Here is a 14,800-nt window from a genome sequence, read left to right as displayed (position 1 = left end):
CAGAAGCCAGAACGTACTCTCAGTTTCTCTGACGAAATTATCAAACAAAGGGTGTGTTTAGTTACCGCTAAAATTGGAAGTTTGGTTGAAATTAAAACGATGTGATGAAAAAGTTGAAAATTTGTGTGTGTAGGAAAGTTTTGATGTGATAGAAAAGTTGAAAGTTTAAAGAAAAAGTTTGGAACTAAACTCGGCCAAAAGACAGAAAAATCATCTTGGTGTGTGTTTAGTTCACGCCAAAATTAAAAGTTTGATTGAAATTGGAACGATGTGACGGAAAAGTTGGAAGTTTGTGTGTGTGTGGAAAAGTTTTGATGTGATGAAAAAGTTGGAAGTTGGAAGAAAAAGTTAGGAACTAAACCAAGCCTTGGACTAAGGCCTTTCATAGTGCAAGCACCGGTTATGAGTTACCACAAGGTGACAGCTAAGATGAAGACACTTTCTCCACAGTGCAAGCACCACCTAGTGGGACCCACAAATATCTGCCACACCCAAATCCCCCCAATCCTCGTCCCTCATCGCGCATTCACGACAACCACCCCACCAAATCCCCCCCATCAACATGCCCGGTGCGCCGGCTTCCGCCCTCCTCCCTCCGCCGGCGCCGGTTCTCCCCTCCTCCCTCTGCCGGCGCCGCCTCAGATCCAGCTCACCGGGGTCGTCCCTGCTTCGAGCTGCGGAGGGCGACGACAGCGCCACGGATCCAGCTCGCCGGGGGCTATCCCTGCTTCGAGCGGCAGAGGTCGATGACGCCGCCTCTCCCCTCTCCCCGCCGGCGGCCGCGCCGCCGGATCTAGCCTGGCACTGGGAGGAGAGGGCGGAGGTCGATGGCGCCACCGGATCTAGCCTGGCACTGGAAGGAGAGGGCGGAGGTGGATCTCGGCGGCCGAGTGACGGCGGCGTCGTCGGGGCCCAGCGGAGGCGGCGGCGCTCTTGAAGGTGCCGTGGCTGCTGGTGGAGATGGCGGCGGCGGCGAGGCCTTGCCGGCTCCCATCTCACCTCACCTCCCTGGACAAGCGGCAGTGAAGGTGGAGAAAGAGGAGGCGAGGTCACGCTGAATCAAAGCAACGACCTCCACAGTGCGAGATTCCTTCCCCACGCTCTCTTTTTTCGGCAAGATAACGCGTCTCCCAACTAGAGGGCGCGCGGCCCAGCAAAGACGCGTGTCTCGGTGCCAGGTACGCTAAAATCCGAGCTGGCGGTACTAAGGCACACTCCACGTCCTTGCACTGTGAGAGGCCTAATACTTCAAACAAATTCAAGAGCATGATGTTGCTACATCCTGCAAGGCTGCAAGTGGTGACTAAATTTATTTTTTTTTCTAGCCCTACTTATTGTCCAATAACACCGAAATTTCCTGGGATGTTGCTCTAAATACTCCATGGGATAAATGACATGAAGCGGAGCATATATCCATGCTGCAGTAATAGTGGAATTACGCCTTCATTTTTTCATCTAGTCGAGAGGGATCAGTAAACCGGCAGTAGTAATTAAACCACTAATCCTTTAGCAAAGCTTCTTTCCGACTGCTCCCGTTCCCAGTGTCCTAGTACAGATAGCCAACGTTTCCAACTTGTACTCTGCCAAGTTGCAGTCTAATTTCTTTCAGAGAAGTAAGTATCCATTCAAGTATTTATAATATATAGCTTAATGAAACAGCATGTATTTCTAGAATTTGATTAAAGAAATAAGTGCTACTGGAGAAAGAGAAAAAAAAAGGCCAATTAGTAAATCCTGTAACTCAAAGCTACTTTAAAATATTTCAATGTCATCCCCGCAAACAAATGTCAATTTAAATGTTGAAAATTCTAATCTATTTTTGTAATGTGTCAATCATTCATCAACTGCAACTACAGCATACAAGGTTTAGTTCGCGAAATGAAAATTTTTGGGTGTCACAACGGACGTTTGACTGGATGTCAGTAGGGGTTTTCGGATACGAATGAAAAAACTAATTTCATAACTCGTCTGGAAACCACGAGACGAAATTTATTAAGCCTAATTAATCCGTCATTAGTATATGTGGGTTACTGTAGTACTTATGGCTAATCATGGATTAATTAGACTTAAAAGATTCATCTCGTGATTTTCATACAAGCTGTGTAATTAATTTTTTATTTTATTTATATTTAGTACTACATACATGTGTCCAAAATCCGATGCGACGTTTTTTGAGAAAAAAATTTTAGAAACTAAACAAGGCCTCAGTGGCCCCAGTCTTGCTGGTCTTTTTCAGAGAAGCAAATTCTGCAATACTGAAAGACTGCTGCAGTGAACTCTGAGCACATCAATTTTCTACTACGCATTTAAGGCACATCCAAAGAAAGAGATGGATTTCAGATTGCTTTAGGACATTCACGATATTAGAAAAAGATAGCATTAAACATGCAATGCGGGCTTCGTTCGATTCCTCTTGTTGGATGTTGATTTTCAACGCTCATTATGTCGATGTTTGACGTCGTGATTTCGGTATTTGCATAGTATGGGGATCGTTGGTACTAGGATATACGCGAGACTTAGGTAAAAGAGACAGAGACAAGGATTTTTATATAGGTTCGGGCCCCTGAATTATCAGGTAATAACCCTACATCCTGTTGGCTGAAGCCGGTATTCCTTTTATTCACCATAATCACACTAGTACAATATTTGGGGTAGCCTATCTAACTGTTGTCGACATGGCGGTCTGAAGTTCTGACTCGTAGTCGACAACATAGTAGTCTTCCTCCTTAAATCCGTGGCCGGCGAGATCAGAGATAGCGCTTTCGTCTTTCCTGACAGTATCCGGAGACACCATAGGGGACTAGCCGTGATTATCCCTGAAGTCAATATCCGGCGTCTTGTCTAGGCGCATGTTGGCTTGTATGTTGATCTTGTGTCTTGATCTATTGTTCCGTAGATTGTGGTGGGTGTCTCTCCTCTCCTCCTAGGGGGGCCTTATATTTATACCCATAGGTGTCTCCTTGTCCAAGTAGAACTAGGGAAACCAATATGGATACAATCCGAGTAGTACTTGTCGTTTCTATGTAGAACTCTAGTTGTTTTTTCTTATCCGGAACTCCTCTTATATCCGAAGGTTGTTTCCATATAAGACATGGTATGTGGTGGGTCCTGCCGAGATTTAGTCAACTACTATTAGGTATGTGGTATCCATAACCCTGACACATTAACACATAATTAATTAAGTATTCATAATTATAAATTTAAAAAGTAAATTTGTTTGAATTTTCAAACAACTTATGTTTTTTTTTTTGTTATTGTAGAGGCACACCACAAGCATCACCCATCTAAAAAGAACCTTAGCTTAAGGTGTGGCCAGTTGGCAATGGCGTATGAATTTAGGGTATGGGTGGTTCAACTAAAAAAATTCTAAACACTATGAATGTGAAAATTGATAAGAGTTAAGAGTTAATTTAATACGATAGTATAATTCAATATCACAATTCATAAGAGTTAAGAGTTAAATCTGAAAATTGAGGGAAAAAACAACACAAGTACAAGACCTAAATCCTAAATACCTGCCACACCCACACAGCGCCACAGCCACAGCCACAGCCACAGCCACAGGCCTGCACCGGCCTACACACCGCTGGATTTCTTAATGTCTGGACGCCGAACGGAAAAACAAAATCGCTGATCCCGGCAGTTCTAAATTTACCACTCAAATGACAGGGACTAAAAATGCATCGATCAGTTCTAAAAATTGATCGAACAAATCGAATAATAGAAGAGTGATTCTCCCTATGTCATTTAATATAAAGAATTTTGATATTTTGTTTTCACTGTTTGATCACTCATCGTATTAAAAAAAATTATATATATATAAAAATTAAAAAGTTATGCTTAAAATATTTTAGATAATAAAATAAATAATAATTTTAAAATTTTTTAAATAAGACGAATGATCTACTAAAATATCAAAATCCCTTACGCAGGTGTGGGACATGATGGATGTGAGGCGAGGGATGAGAGTACGTGTCGGTAGCACGGCGTGAATGTGGGTGGCGTCAGTGCGACGGCAGGCAGCGCGCTGCGGCCAAACGGGGGACATGACGGACGGCGCCAGGATAAATATCAATGGAACGGGCGCCAGGACCAGAGCGACGGAAAATTAAAGAAACAAGAGAATGATCTCGTGTTCGTGAATTAAAGAAGCGACATCACAAACTAACGCTTGGAAGCATATACCAACTGAAATAGAAATAGAAACTACAGTATATCTAAAGTAGTGAAAACAAGTACTAAAATTTTTCACCATCGATCATATTGCGCCACGTCATCAGATTAAAAGTGACTGTTGGATGCAACACAACTTAAATCACTGCCGTACAATCCATCGTGTGAAGAAAAGCTCAGTAAAAGAGTCAAAAATGGTCCCGGAGCATTCCGGATATGTCGGGAAGAAGCGAACGATAGAGACAGGAAAAAAACGCCGTATCGACGTTCGGTTCCTCGCGTCGACGTGCCACCGACTCCTCTCTCCTCCCGCTTCCGCATCGTCGCCGGCTCCCTCCTTTCCATCGCCTGATTTGCCGCCGGAGCAGGTGCCGCGCCTCCCAGTCCAGGTGCCGCGCCATGTCCGGCTCATTCCACCGGCATTCGAACACCCTACGCTTCAGCTCCCCCCGCCGCCACCAAAGGCTTTCTTCTCCCCGCCCGTACGCTCCCAATGCTCCTGACGGCTCCGATTGGTGGCGCTGCGCCGCTGCCCTCCAGGCCCCGCACCGGTGACAAGGCGCTGTCATGGCTACACCCTCCATGTCCTGCTCTAACACGTACTAATGAATAATGATGATCCGTTAAATTTAGGCATTTTTACTACTCGAAGAGGTGCGTAAATCGCCCAGATGCTGTGCTTGCCAATTCCTGCAAGCGTAGAAACTCACCAAGGTATTATATTCTTGCATACTGTACGAGTTAAAAGGAATTTGAGTACCTGATTTGTTTGTGATGGCGCGCTGTAGATATTCTTTCAGGGTAATGGATTAATGTTCTGGTCAGGTTTGGATATCGGTCTTCAGCTAGATATAGAAAATTAGTACTATCCAAATGCTTAACAATCGGTATGAACAGTAGGGGAAAAACACATTTTAATACTGCAAGACACGTCTGCATACACCATACAGAATTGATTTAATTCTTTACCAGCCAATTAGCAAATAAAAGTCTCAGGCCATAGCAAGTTAGCATTTAGCTGCTGACTTGAGAATTCCTTATGCTCAATTCCTGCATGCCATTTCCAAAAGGTGAACAAAGAGATTGATGTCCTGCCTACCAGAAGTTGTTTGGAGTGGATGGGGACTATAAATATCATGGTCATTGATCTTCTTGGTCCAAATCTAGAGGACTTAACCAAATAGTGACCCTTTTTTACTAATTAAACTATTATTTTTGCCGTTAATTTTAGTTTGTAACATTTTCAACTTGATTGAAGGAAGATAGAGCATTGTTGATTCCCTCCACTGTGCCCTTTTTTTATCCTGCTGTTACATGTGGAGGCAACATCTTCTCTTTAATCCTGTAATAGCATTAGAATGAGCATTGTTGTGGAACCAAAACCAAGAGGGCTGATCTTGAATATAACGTCTGAACTTTTCGTTGGAAATATAGGTTCATCTAGATTTAACTTTTTTTTATCATGTCCTATGATTTTGCAAAAAAAAAAATTTAAAGTAGACACTGTAATTATCATAATTATAGTGTATATATATGCAGGGCTTTTTATACGGGCTTCTAAAGTCGTGCAACGCATGACCAAATGGCTAGTATATATTGAGTTAATTACCTCAATGTCTTTTTTTCTTTTAGAACTTACCTCAATGTGATGGTGGGTAATTTTTCACATTTATATATTATATGCCATTTTACATAATACTCAAACAAATAAATGGTTAGATTTCACCTACACCAGTACCCCTTATCAGTAGTATGGAGCACCTAAATTTTTCACAATTTGGTTCTTTTGAAAAACTTATTTCGTAAATAAACTTCTGAAAAAATTTATCTCGAAAATGGTCCTTTTTAGGGCGTCAGAGTGACGACGGCGCCAGCCACTCTGGCGCCGTCCTCCTACCAACGTGCCAGGGCGGCGTTGAGGTGGCAGGGAGAGTGCACCAGAGTGGCTGGCACCAACCCCCCCCCCCCTCCCGCGGCAATTTTTCCTCTTCCTCTAGTGTAGAAGAGAAAGATGTGCAACTTTTTTTGAATTTTTTTCACGCTTAGGAGCACACAAGAACTAACCATAGAAAAAATAAACTCAAATGGACGAAATATGTGGCCTGTAGAATTTTTCAAAGCTCTACCGAAAAGCTTATCGCCTCGAAAACACAATCTTCCAAGTAGAACTTGGAGGTTTTCATTTCGCCGAACCTGGCAAAGTAGGGGAGAATCGGATGTAACTTTTTCTGTAGATGTCCGTGGATATATTATTTACCTGATTCTGAGTCCGTATGAGAAAGTTACGCCTATTTTAAGAAATGACACCCAAATATAACAGAAAAAAAACACAAACTCTAACCTTTTCTTTATAGGATGTAAAAGTTGTAAAAAAAAAGACTAAGAGTGTTCAAAATCTAATCTACTTTTTTGGGACTATAGGAAAAATCAAAACAACAAATAGCAGGAAGAGAACGCCTCGAGGGAGCTTTTCGGTAGAGCTTTGGAAAATTCTACAAGTCACATATTTTGTCTATTTGAGTTTTTTTTGTACGGTTTGTTCTTATGTGCTCCTAAGTGTGAAAAAAATTTAAAAAGTTGCACATCTCTCTCCTCTACACTAGAGATGAGAGAAGAGGAAAAAATGGCTTGCCGGGGGGGGGGGGTTCAACCACTATGGTGCACTCCCTCTGCCACCTCAGCGCCGCCCCGCCAGCCACTCTGGCGCCCCCGAAAGGACCATTTCTGGGATAAATTTTTCTAGTGGTCTATTTGTGAAATAAGTTTTTTTAAAAGGATCAAATTGTAAAAATTCCAGTATGGACCATGATAGCATACATGAAGTGATCGTAACTCAAATGATTAGATCTCTTGTGGTGGAACCAGTCTAATTGGGTTCAAATCTTAGATCTGATATGTGTGCTCGCATTTACGGCTAGTTAAGTGGTAGGCGACGCACCCCTCGATAGCGAGACACCTGTGGTGACTTTGTCAATTTAAAAATATGTTGGTTCAGTCTTTCGAAGGTGTTCATAAGTGTGAGTGTGCGTGTGTTGTGAATGCTTACATGTGTACTATGGTGGTGTTTGAATATTCTGAAGATGAAGATGAATGTTAAGTGTTTCACGCAAAACAAGGTGATAATAACATGTGATTAATTGAGTTTTAATTATTACAAACTTGAAAAATGGATTAATATGATATTTTAGAACAACTTTTATATAGAAAGATTTCGCATGAAATTTACCGTTTAGCAGTTTAAAAAGCATGCCATTTTAATCCAAAAGTTTAACCTCAAATTTTATTTTAGAGGAAACGAACAGGTCCTATGTTTCTCTTATATATATTAGGACGAACGAAGGAGCAGTGCATCTAATCATGGGATTTGCTAAACGACAGGAGTCAATAAATTTATGCCGTCAATTAAATTCGAACCTTTTCGATTCATGCATGTTGTGATCCGGCCGGGCAACACGCCTTGTATTCAATGAAGCTGCAGGCATTGCTTGTGATTCAATGTTATCCATCAATGACCGTTTAGTAGTATTACCTTTCTTCTGCTGCTGGCCTGCTGCCTCTCAAGAGTCAAGCAGATGCTTCTGCAGGTAAAACTTCGATGGTCATTATACTAGGGGTAAATTAGAACCATGCCATTATAATTTTGTAAAGTTTGAGATATGCCATCGGTATCTCAATGACATGTAAGACCCATATGAGTCAATGACATGTGGGTCAGGATGGCATATATCAAATTTTGCAAAATTATAATGGCATGGTTTCAATTTTCCCTTATACTGGTGCCTCTATTTTAGGTTATAAAACTTTCTAGTATTATCCACATTTATATATGTGTTAATAAATCTTGACACACATATATATTTAAATTTATTAACATATACTCCCTCCGTTTCAAAATGTTTGACACCGTTGACTGTTTAGCACATCTTTGACCGTTTGTCTTATTAAAAATAATTGTGAAATATATAAAACTATATATGTATATAAAAGTATATTTAACAATGAATCAAATGATATGAAAAGAATAAATAATTACTTAAATTTTTTGAATAAGATGAATGGTCAAACACGTACTAAAAAGTTAACGGTGTCAAACATTTTGAAATGGAGGGAGTATATGAATGTGAACAATACTATAAAGTTTTATAATATGAAACGGAGGAAGTATTTGTTATTGCTTGCAGCAGCTAGCTAGGTCCCACGCAAACGGTCGTGGGTGGTACGAGTATTTACTTTGCTTCTACCGTTCTACTGAACAGTGTGATAAAGGAGGTAGAGAGGTAGGCGCAAAAGTTTCTCTTCAACTCAGCTGCTCCTCTTCTTGCTTTCTCGTAGAAAGAGAGAGAGAGAGAGAGAGAGAGTCTCTCTGGTCGTTGTTCTTGGCTAGCTTGCTCGCTCTTCATCGATCGATCGGTAAGCCCAATTTCCTCCGGCAAAGATCGATGCGCTTTCTTTTATTTTCAGATCGATGCATACGTTGTTTGTCTTCCTTTTCTTTTCGTGCATGTTTAGCTTAATCATATATATATATAAACCCTAGCTCAAACTTGCTAAGGCACCCTTTCTTTTCTCAAATAATTAAGATCGATGCGCTATTTTTCTTTCTTTTTCTCGTTTAATTTGCATAAACCCTACGTACCTTAAACGTCTAGTCTAGGATGCGTTGTTCCTTTTCTTTCTTTTTAACTTTTTCCCGTTTAGCTTGTAAACCCTAGCTTTTTCTTCTTGTTTTAAACGGTTGAATCCTAGCTAGTTTTGGTAGTTAAGTAAGAAAGAACAGACATACTTCATTTTTTTTTTGTGTGTGTGACTATTGCATATCCCCGTACTCATATGTACTCCATTTCAAAATGCATGATGACATTGACTTTTTACACAATGTTTGTCAATTCGTTTTATTCAAAATGATTTAAATAAATATCATTTTTATGACTTGCTTTATCATTAAATAAATTATAATTTAAACTTATCATTTTACATATTTATACTATTTTTTTGAAATAGAGGTAGTATATATATGTGTTGAGGCAAAAGTAATAACGCTATAGTTCCTCGCTCCCCATTTTAATCATTTTGAAGGAGCAGAGCTAGCGGCACACCACGCTGCAATTTTTGATTAGGCGTGTTCTATATATATGATAGAAGAAATCGAGCACAAGATTTTTTTTTTTACAAAAATCACACCTTTAAGTTTGAAAAGCACGCCTGTACAATTAAATCCGGCCTGCTGATCACAGCTAGCTGTAGGCTCCGAAACAGAAGCTAGCATTAGTGATGCACTACCAATCAAGCATCATATCATAGCAGTTCATGCCCAAGTTTTCAAAACATAACAGCCTAATTTTCTCTTTATCTCACATAGAAACACACGTACTGTGTCCTATTATATCGAACATGCATGCATCTGGCACGTAAACCAGTCGGCGATCCCAAAATTAAAGCGTTTTGCAAATTGGCTAATTAAACCTAGCAACGAATGATCATATCACTCTAGCTTCTGAACATATTAGTCATTGATCAGATCGATCGACACCTTCGCATGCGCTTTTCTGATCAAAATCTAATCCCAGTCAATCTCCTTCAAAAAAAGTTACCAGTCATGCATTCTCATTTGTCGTACGTCTCAATTCTCAAATGCCTGGATAACTAATTACAGAGACGACTAATTGATTCCATTAAGTTTGTTTAATTTGAACTTATAACTGTACAATAAAGATAGAAGATTAAGAACGCTAGGGCCTCGTCGTTTGGCTTATCCCCTAATAAGCCGTTTTGGCTTATTAGGGAATAAAAATAAATTTGTAGGTAAAACTTTTATATATGTGTTTTTGGTGACTTAAAAGCCAATGCTGAAAAAGAAACTGCATTGAAAATATTTCAAATCAATCTGAAAATTAAGTTTGAAAAAATAAAATTTGGCTTATTCTTTGGCTGATTAGGCCATCCGATTCATTTTTAAGCGGTTACTAATTAATAACCTGGTATGTTTCTAGAGTGATAGAGACAGTTCTCAATCCATTTGGTATATCACCTAGTTGAATTGTCTTGAGTTTTGCCTTCTAGATATGAATATATATATCATCACTACTTATGAAACAAAATGGGTGGCGTCTATAATATGTACTCTTTTTTTTAACGATGATTAGTTCATTTTTTTTCAATTACCAATGTCATATATAAAAGGAAGGAGAGAGTACCGAAGTACTCCCATTATATTATAAGTCGTTTGACTTTTTCTAAGTAAAGTTTGACCAAGTTATTTATAGAAAAATTTAGCAACATTTAAAATATTAAATTAGTTACATTAAATCTAACATTAAATATATTTTTATAATATGTTTGTCTTGTGTTGAAAATATTAATATATTTTTCTACAAACTTGATTAAACTTAAAGAAATTTAACTATGAAAAATGTCAAATGACTTATAATATAAAACGTAGGGAGTAGTATTTAAAATTTTTGTTCTAAAATTTGCTCGATAGTGACTTAATATCTCTATATTGGCGTCTTCAATATGCAATTTTTTATTGGCGTTTCTATACTACTTGTAAAGATAGTGGTGGTGGTACGGTGATGAGTCTGCCAACCACGTCCACCACTAACATGTGAACACTATTATGTGAGTGATCATCTGTCAACCTTTTGTACTTGTCTGGAATAGTTCTAGTATTTGTGTGGAATAATTGTGTACGTGCGTACCTTTTCTATCGATTTGCTTCCTGTCATCTTGACCCAATTAACGAAAAATCACAAACTTTTAGGTTTTTATTGTAATTTAAAATGAGACTCAATTTATCGATATGTACATATTTTATAACCATATGTGTGGAATAATTGTGTACGTGCGTACTTTTTCTATCGATTTGCTTCCTGTCATCTTGACCCAATTAACGAAAAATCACAAACTTTTAGTTTTTATTGTAATTTAAAATGAGAGACTCAATTTATCGACATGTACGTATTTTATAACCATATGTGTGGAATAATTGTGTACGTGCGTACTTTTTCTATCGATTTGCTTCTTGTCATCTTGATCCAATTAACGAAAAATCACAAACTTTTAGGTTTTTATTATAATTTAAAATGAGAGACTCAATTTATCGACATGTACGTATTTTGTAACCATATAAAAAGGCATTTCATTAACACGGATGTAGCCATTAATCTGTACATAAAACAAAATATATCTTGTTTTAATCAAGTAGAAACTAATATTTTTCCAACAAGGATTTAATATTTTTAGCCATTTAAATAATCCGTTGCAACGCACGGGTATTTGGCTAGTGGTACTTGATGAGTTGATACCTCTGTAAAAAAACAAAATAACTTCTGTACACGAATCCCAACAGTCTATCTAGATTCAGTGGAAAAATAAAGTTTTTTTGGGTGGGTGGGGGGGGTGAGTAATTCACAAGTTCTGATTTTTTTTTTCTTTTTAGCTAGCTACACCCAAACACAAGCAATATAAATATTTTTTTTTCTGATTGGTTGCTACTGTTGGTGAAGTTAAGACCCTAGCTGCTCCTAATGTAAATCTAGCTACTTGATAAGCCCCTGTAAGCCACCCCAGTATCTTCCCATTTTGATTTGACTTAAGGTGCGACATCAATCTCTATATGAATGTTGCAATTTCAAAACAAACATGCATGATCGCCCTTTAGAATGTTACCTTTACTTGGACGTCTATATTATTACTTTCCATTACTAGAAGAAATTTTGTGGACTAGCTAGCTCTAATAGTAATTCTTTACTGCTTTTGATTTGTCTAACTCACAGTTTGTTACTCTTTTCTCCTAGCAAATGGCTGATCTGAACAATAACAACGGGCCTCGTCGACCCAATCTCCTTACCAGCAGCGTCAATGTGAATCAAAGTTGGATTTCTACTGCAACTGCCCCCTCAATTTTCAGTGTTGAGGTGGTTGTGCGTTATGAAGACGAGGACAACTATGAGTCTCTGGTTAAATACGTGGAAATGACAAAAGCATTGTTGCCAGAGGACAAAAGGGACAAGATAAAAGTACCGAAGAAGACAAAGGTTGCAACGAATAAGAGAACGGACGTACCGGAGTTTGGAGGAAGGCAACAGACGGGATTCCTCGTTCACAGACACGACAACTTTATCTACATACTAACTACTGCGCATGCGGTTGACAGTGTTTATCAGAAAGGGGTACATCAAATTAGTATACTAGACCTCAATGTGGCATTCTCTTTTAGTATCATATGCACTCACCATGAGGAGTATCTTAAGTCTACTCAACCTGATATGAAAGTTTCAGAATTGGTGAGATCATATTCTGCTGCGTCGGTCATTGCAATTGATACTCAGAAGGATTTGCTCCTTCTTGAAGCAGAAGTGGACCAGCTACGCTTGCATGATGTGGATGATGATCAGTTTGTTGCATGCCCATTTGATCACCCTGTTATCACAATGTCTCTTTCGCCTCCTGCGAAAGATGAGCTTGTCCTCATGCATGGTTGGCCGCCACACCGAGTGAACTCATCTGTCTGGGGCAATGCAAGTCATAACAATAGAACTTATGATGTTCTGACAAGATCGAACGTCAAAGGATATGACATGCGGCTTATGGAGGTTCCTCAGTTCGATTGCTCTGATGGGTTTTCTGGAAGCCCAATACTGAATGGAGATTCTAATTGTGTTGTTGTCTATCATGCGATAATCAAACAAACCAAGTTTGGATACTGTATTAGTTTGGATGATGTCAGACGCTTCGTAACCACTGCATTGAACAATTATGTAAGTCGATGTAATTGATTTCGAAACAATAATTATATATATGCATTATTACTATTGGAGTACTTTTTTAATCTCACAAATATTTATTTATGTGTTTTCATTTCAGCTGCCCGCCGGACTCTAATGACGAGGCGGAGGATGACTAGATCGACGACTTAAGTTCTTAATGGTAGTTATCTCTACTCATTGATCTTCATACTATCTCTTAGATTTGTATGAAGCCACAATTTCTCTTCAATTTTCAGATCTCGGGGAGTTTTGTTTGTGACACGAGGCCAGAGGGTATATGTCAGGGAAGCCTGCCAGCTCCTTAGAGCTTACCAGGAAGCCTCTTAATTAAGCCACCTATTTAATTAGAACTAAACTTTAGCTGTTTAATTATTCATGTTATGTTGAATTGTCTTAGACAATATGCATGCAAACCTGGTTTAAAAGAGAGCTAAGCTACTATCTTCCCTTATTGCTCTCTAGTTGGTATGTTGTTCCTAAGATTTCTGTGTAAACCTTATTGGGGAAGGGTTTAGAGTCTCTCTTCCGTTGGTACTTCCTATTTATTCTAATTAATTTATGCTTTAATTTATTCTCCTAAGCTAAGGCGTCATTGAGATTATTTGAGCGCGTCTTTTGTTTTGTTGCAATCTTAAATAGCGACTCAGTTCTGGCGTTCCTGTAATATGCTTGCAAAATTACCAGGCCGGGTTCCTACCGTTTGTAGCGATCGTTCTGTTGTACTTTTATCTTGTTTCACTTTCCTTCCTCCTGCCTTACACCTAAGCCTTTGTCTGCTTTGCTTGCAAAGCCTGCGCCAAGCGCCATGGCTGGGAACACCGAGCTACCGCGTCAGAGGTTCAGAGAAGACGAAGAGCGCGTATTGTTATTTCGGGGAAGATTAATGTTCACGTGAAAAATAAAAATGTTTACCTCTGCATGCAGTTCCTCTGTTACATGAGTTCTGTGATTAGAAAACGCAATCAGTGAGCAAGCATTCGCATCTAGCTTTGCGATAGAATAGTTACTCAACAATTAGCGCTATATCTCCTAAATGTCCACCCGGCCATGACTTTAGAATCTTCCAGCCTAATATAAAATCCGTTTTGTTTGAGTTCTAGAGAGGAAAAGGAATGCTATTTATCAACTCAAAAAATAGGAAATCACGCAACTTAGAGCAAGTTTAATACTAGTAGTAGAACTAGCTATTAGCCTATAAACACATATTAAAGCTAACATGTGTGTATAATAGGTTATCTATTAGGTTAGCTCCATTTATTCTCTACTCTTTCTTTCTCTCGCCATAAATTTATTGTATTTATCTTGAAGCATCTGTAGAGTTAGTTCTTATATAAGAGTCAACAATTCACATTTTTAATTATCTCTCTTTCACATAAGGTTATAATTGGTTTAGAGCTCATTTATTATCCTTTGCTTTTAGTGAGGAATTTGATAAAGGCCTTTTATTGTTCCGTACCGCACTACTACGATAAAGATTTTCACGTGTGGTCAAAATCGGTTTTTGTTTGCGGGTGGGTGGCCCGCATGCAACCAGGGGTCTGCAAAAAACGCGATTTTCGTGTGCGGGTGCTTGTGTGGCCTGCACAGAAAGACAAAATTTTGAATTTTTTTTTCAAAAAATCGAAAACCCTAGAACCCTTAAATGGACCATATGCGAAAATGAGCATATTTTTCCAAACACGGCCAATCCGTCTGCAATCTAAATGGGTCCTTGTCTAGAAAAATGTTTAAATGTTTCGTGTACTTGTGCCGTATACTATATATTTGGAATTGGAATATATAGTATGTTGGAATATATAGTATGAGAGTAGTACATTGAGATCTAAATATATAGGGGCGATTGCGCATTTGATCTCTTT

General features: G+C 38.9%; 1 non-coding gene across 1 annotated transcript; it reads left to right on the top strand.

Moving 5' to 3' along the window:
* Positions 1–8,436: 8,436 nt before the first annotated feature.
* Positions 8,437–13,475, top strand: LOC107282030 (uncharacterized). Its single transcript, XR_010734606.1, has 4 exons — positions 8,437–8,583; positions 11,970–12,932; positions 13,039–13,101; positions 13,178–13,475. It is a non-coding gene; the product is annotated as an uncharacterized protein (transcript).
* The last annotated feature ends 1,325 nt before the right edge of the window (positions 13,476–14,800 follow it).

This window comes from Oryza sativa, chromosome 8 (genome assembly GCF_034140825.1).
Source record: "Oryza sativa Japonica Group chromosome 8, ASM3414082v1".
Classification (NCBI taxonomy): Eukaryota; Viridiplantae; Streptophyta; class Magnoliopsida; order Poales; family Poaceae; genus Oryza; species Oryza sativa.
This window is presented reverse-complemented; position numbering and strand designations above follow the sequence as displayed.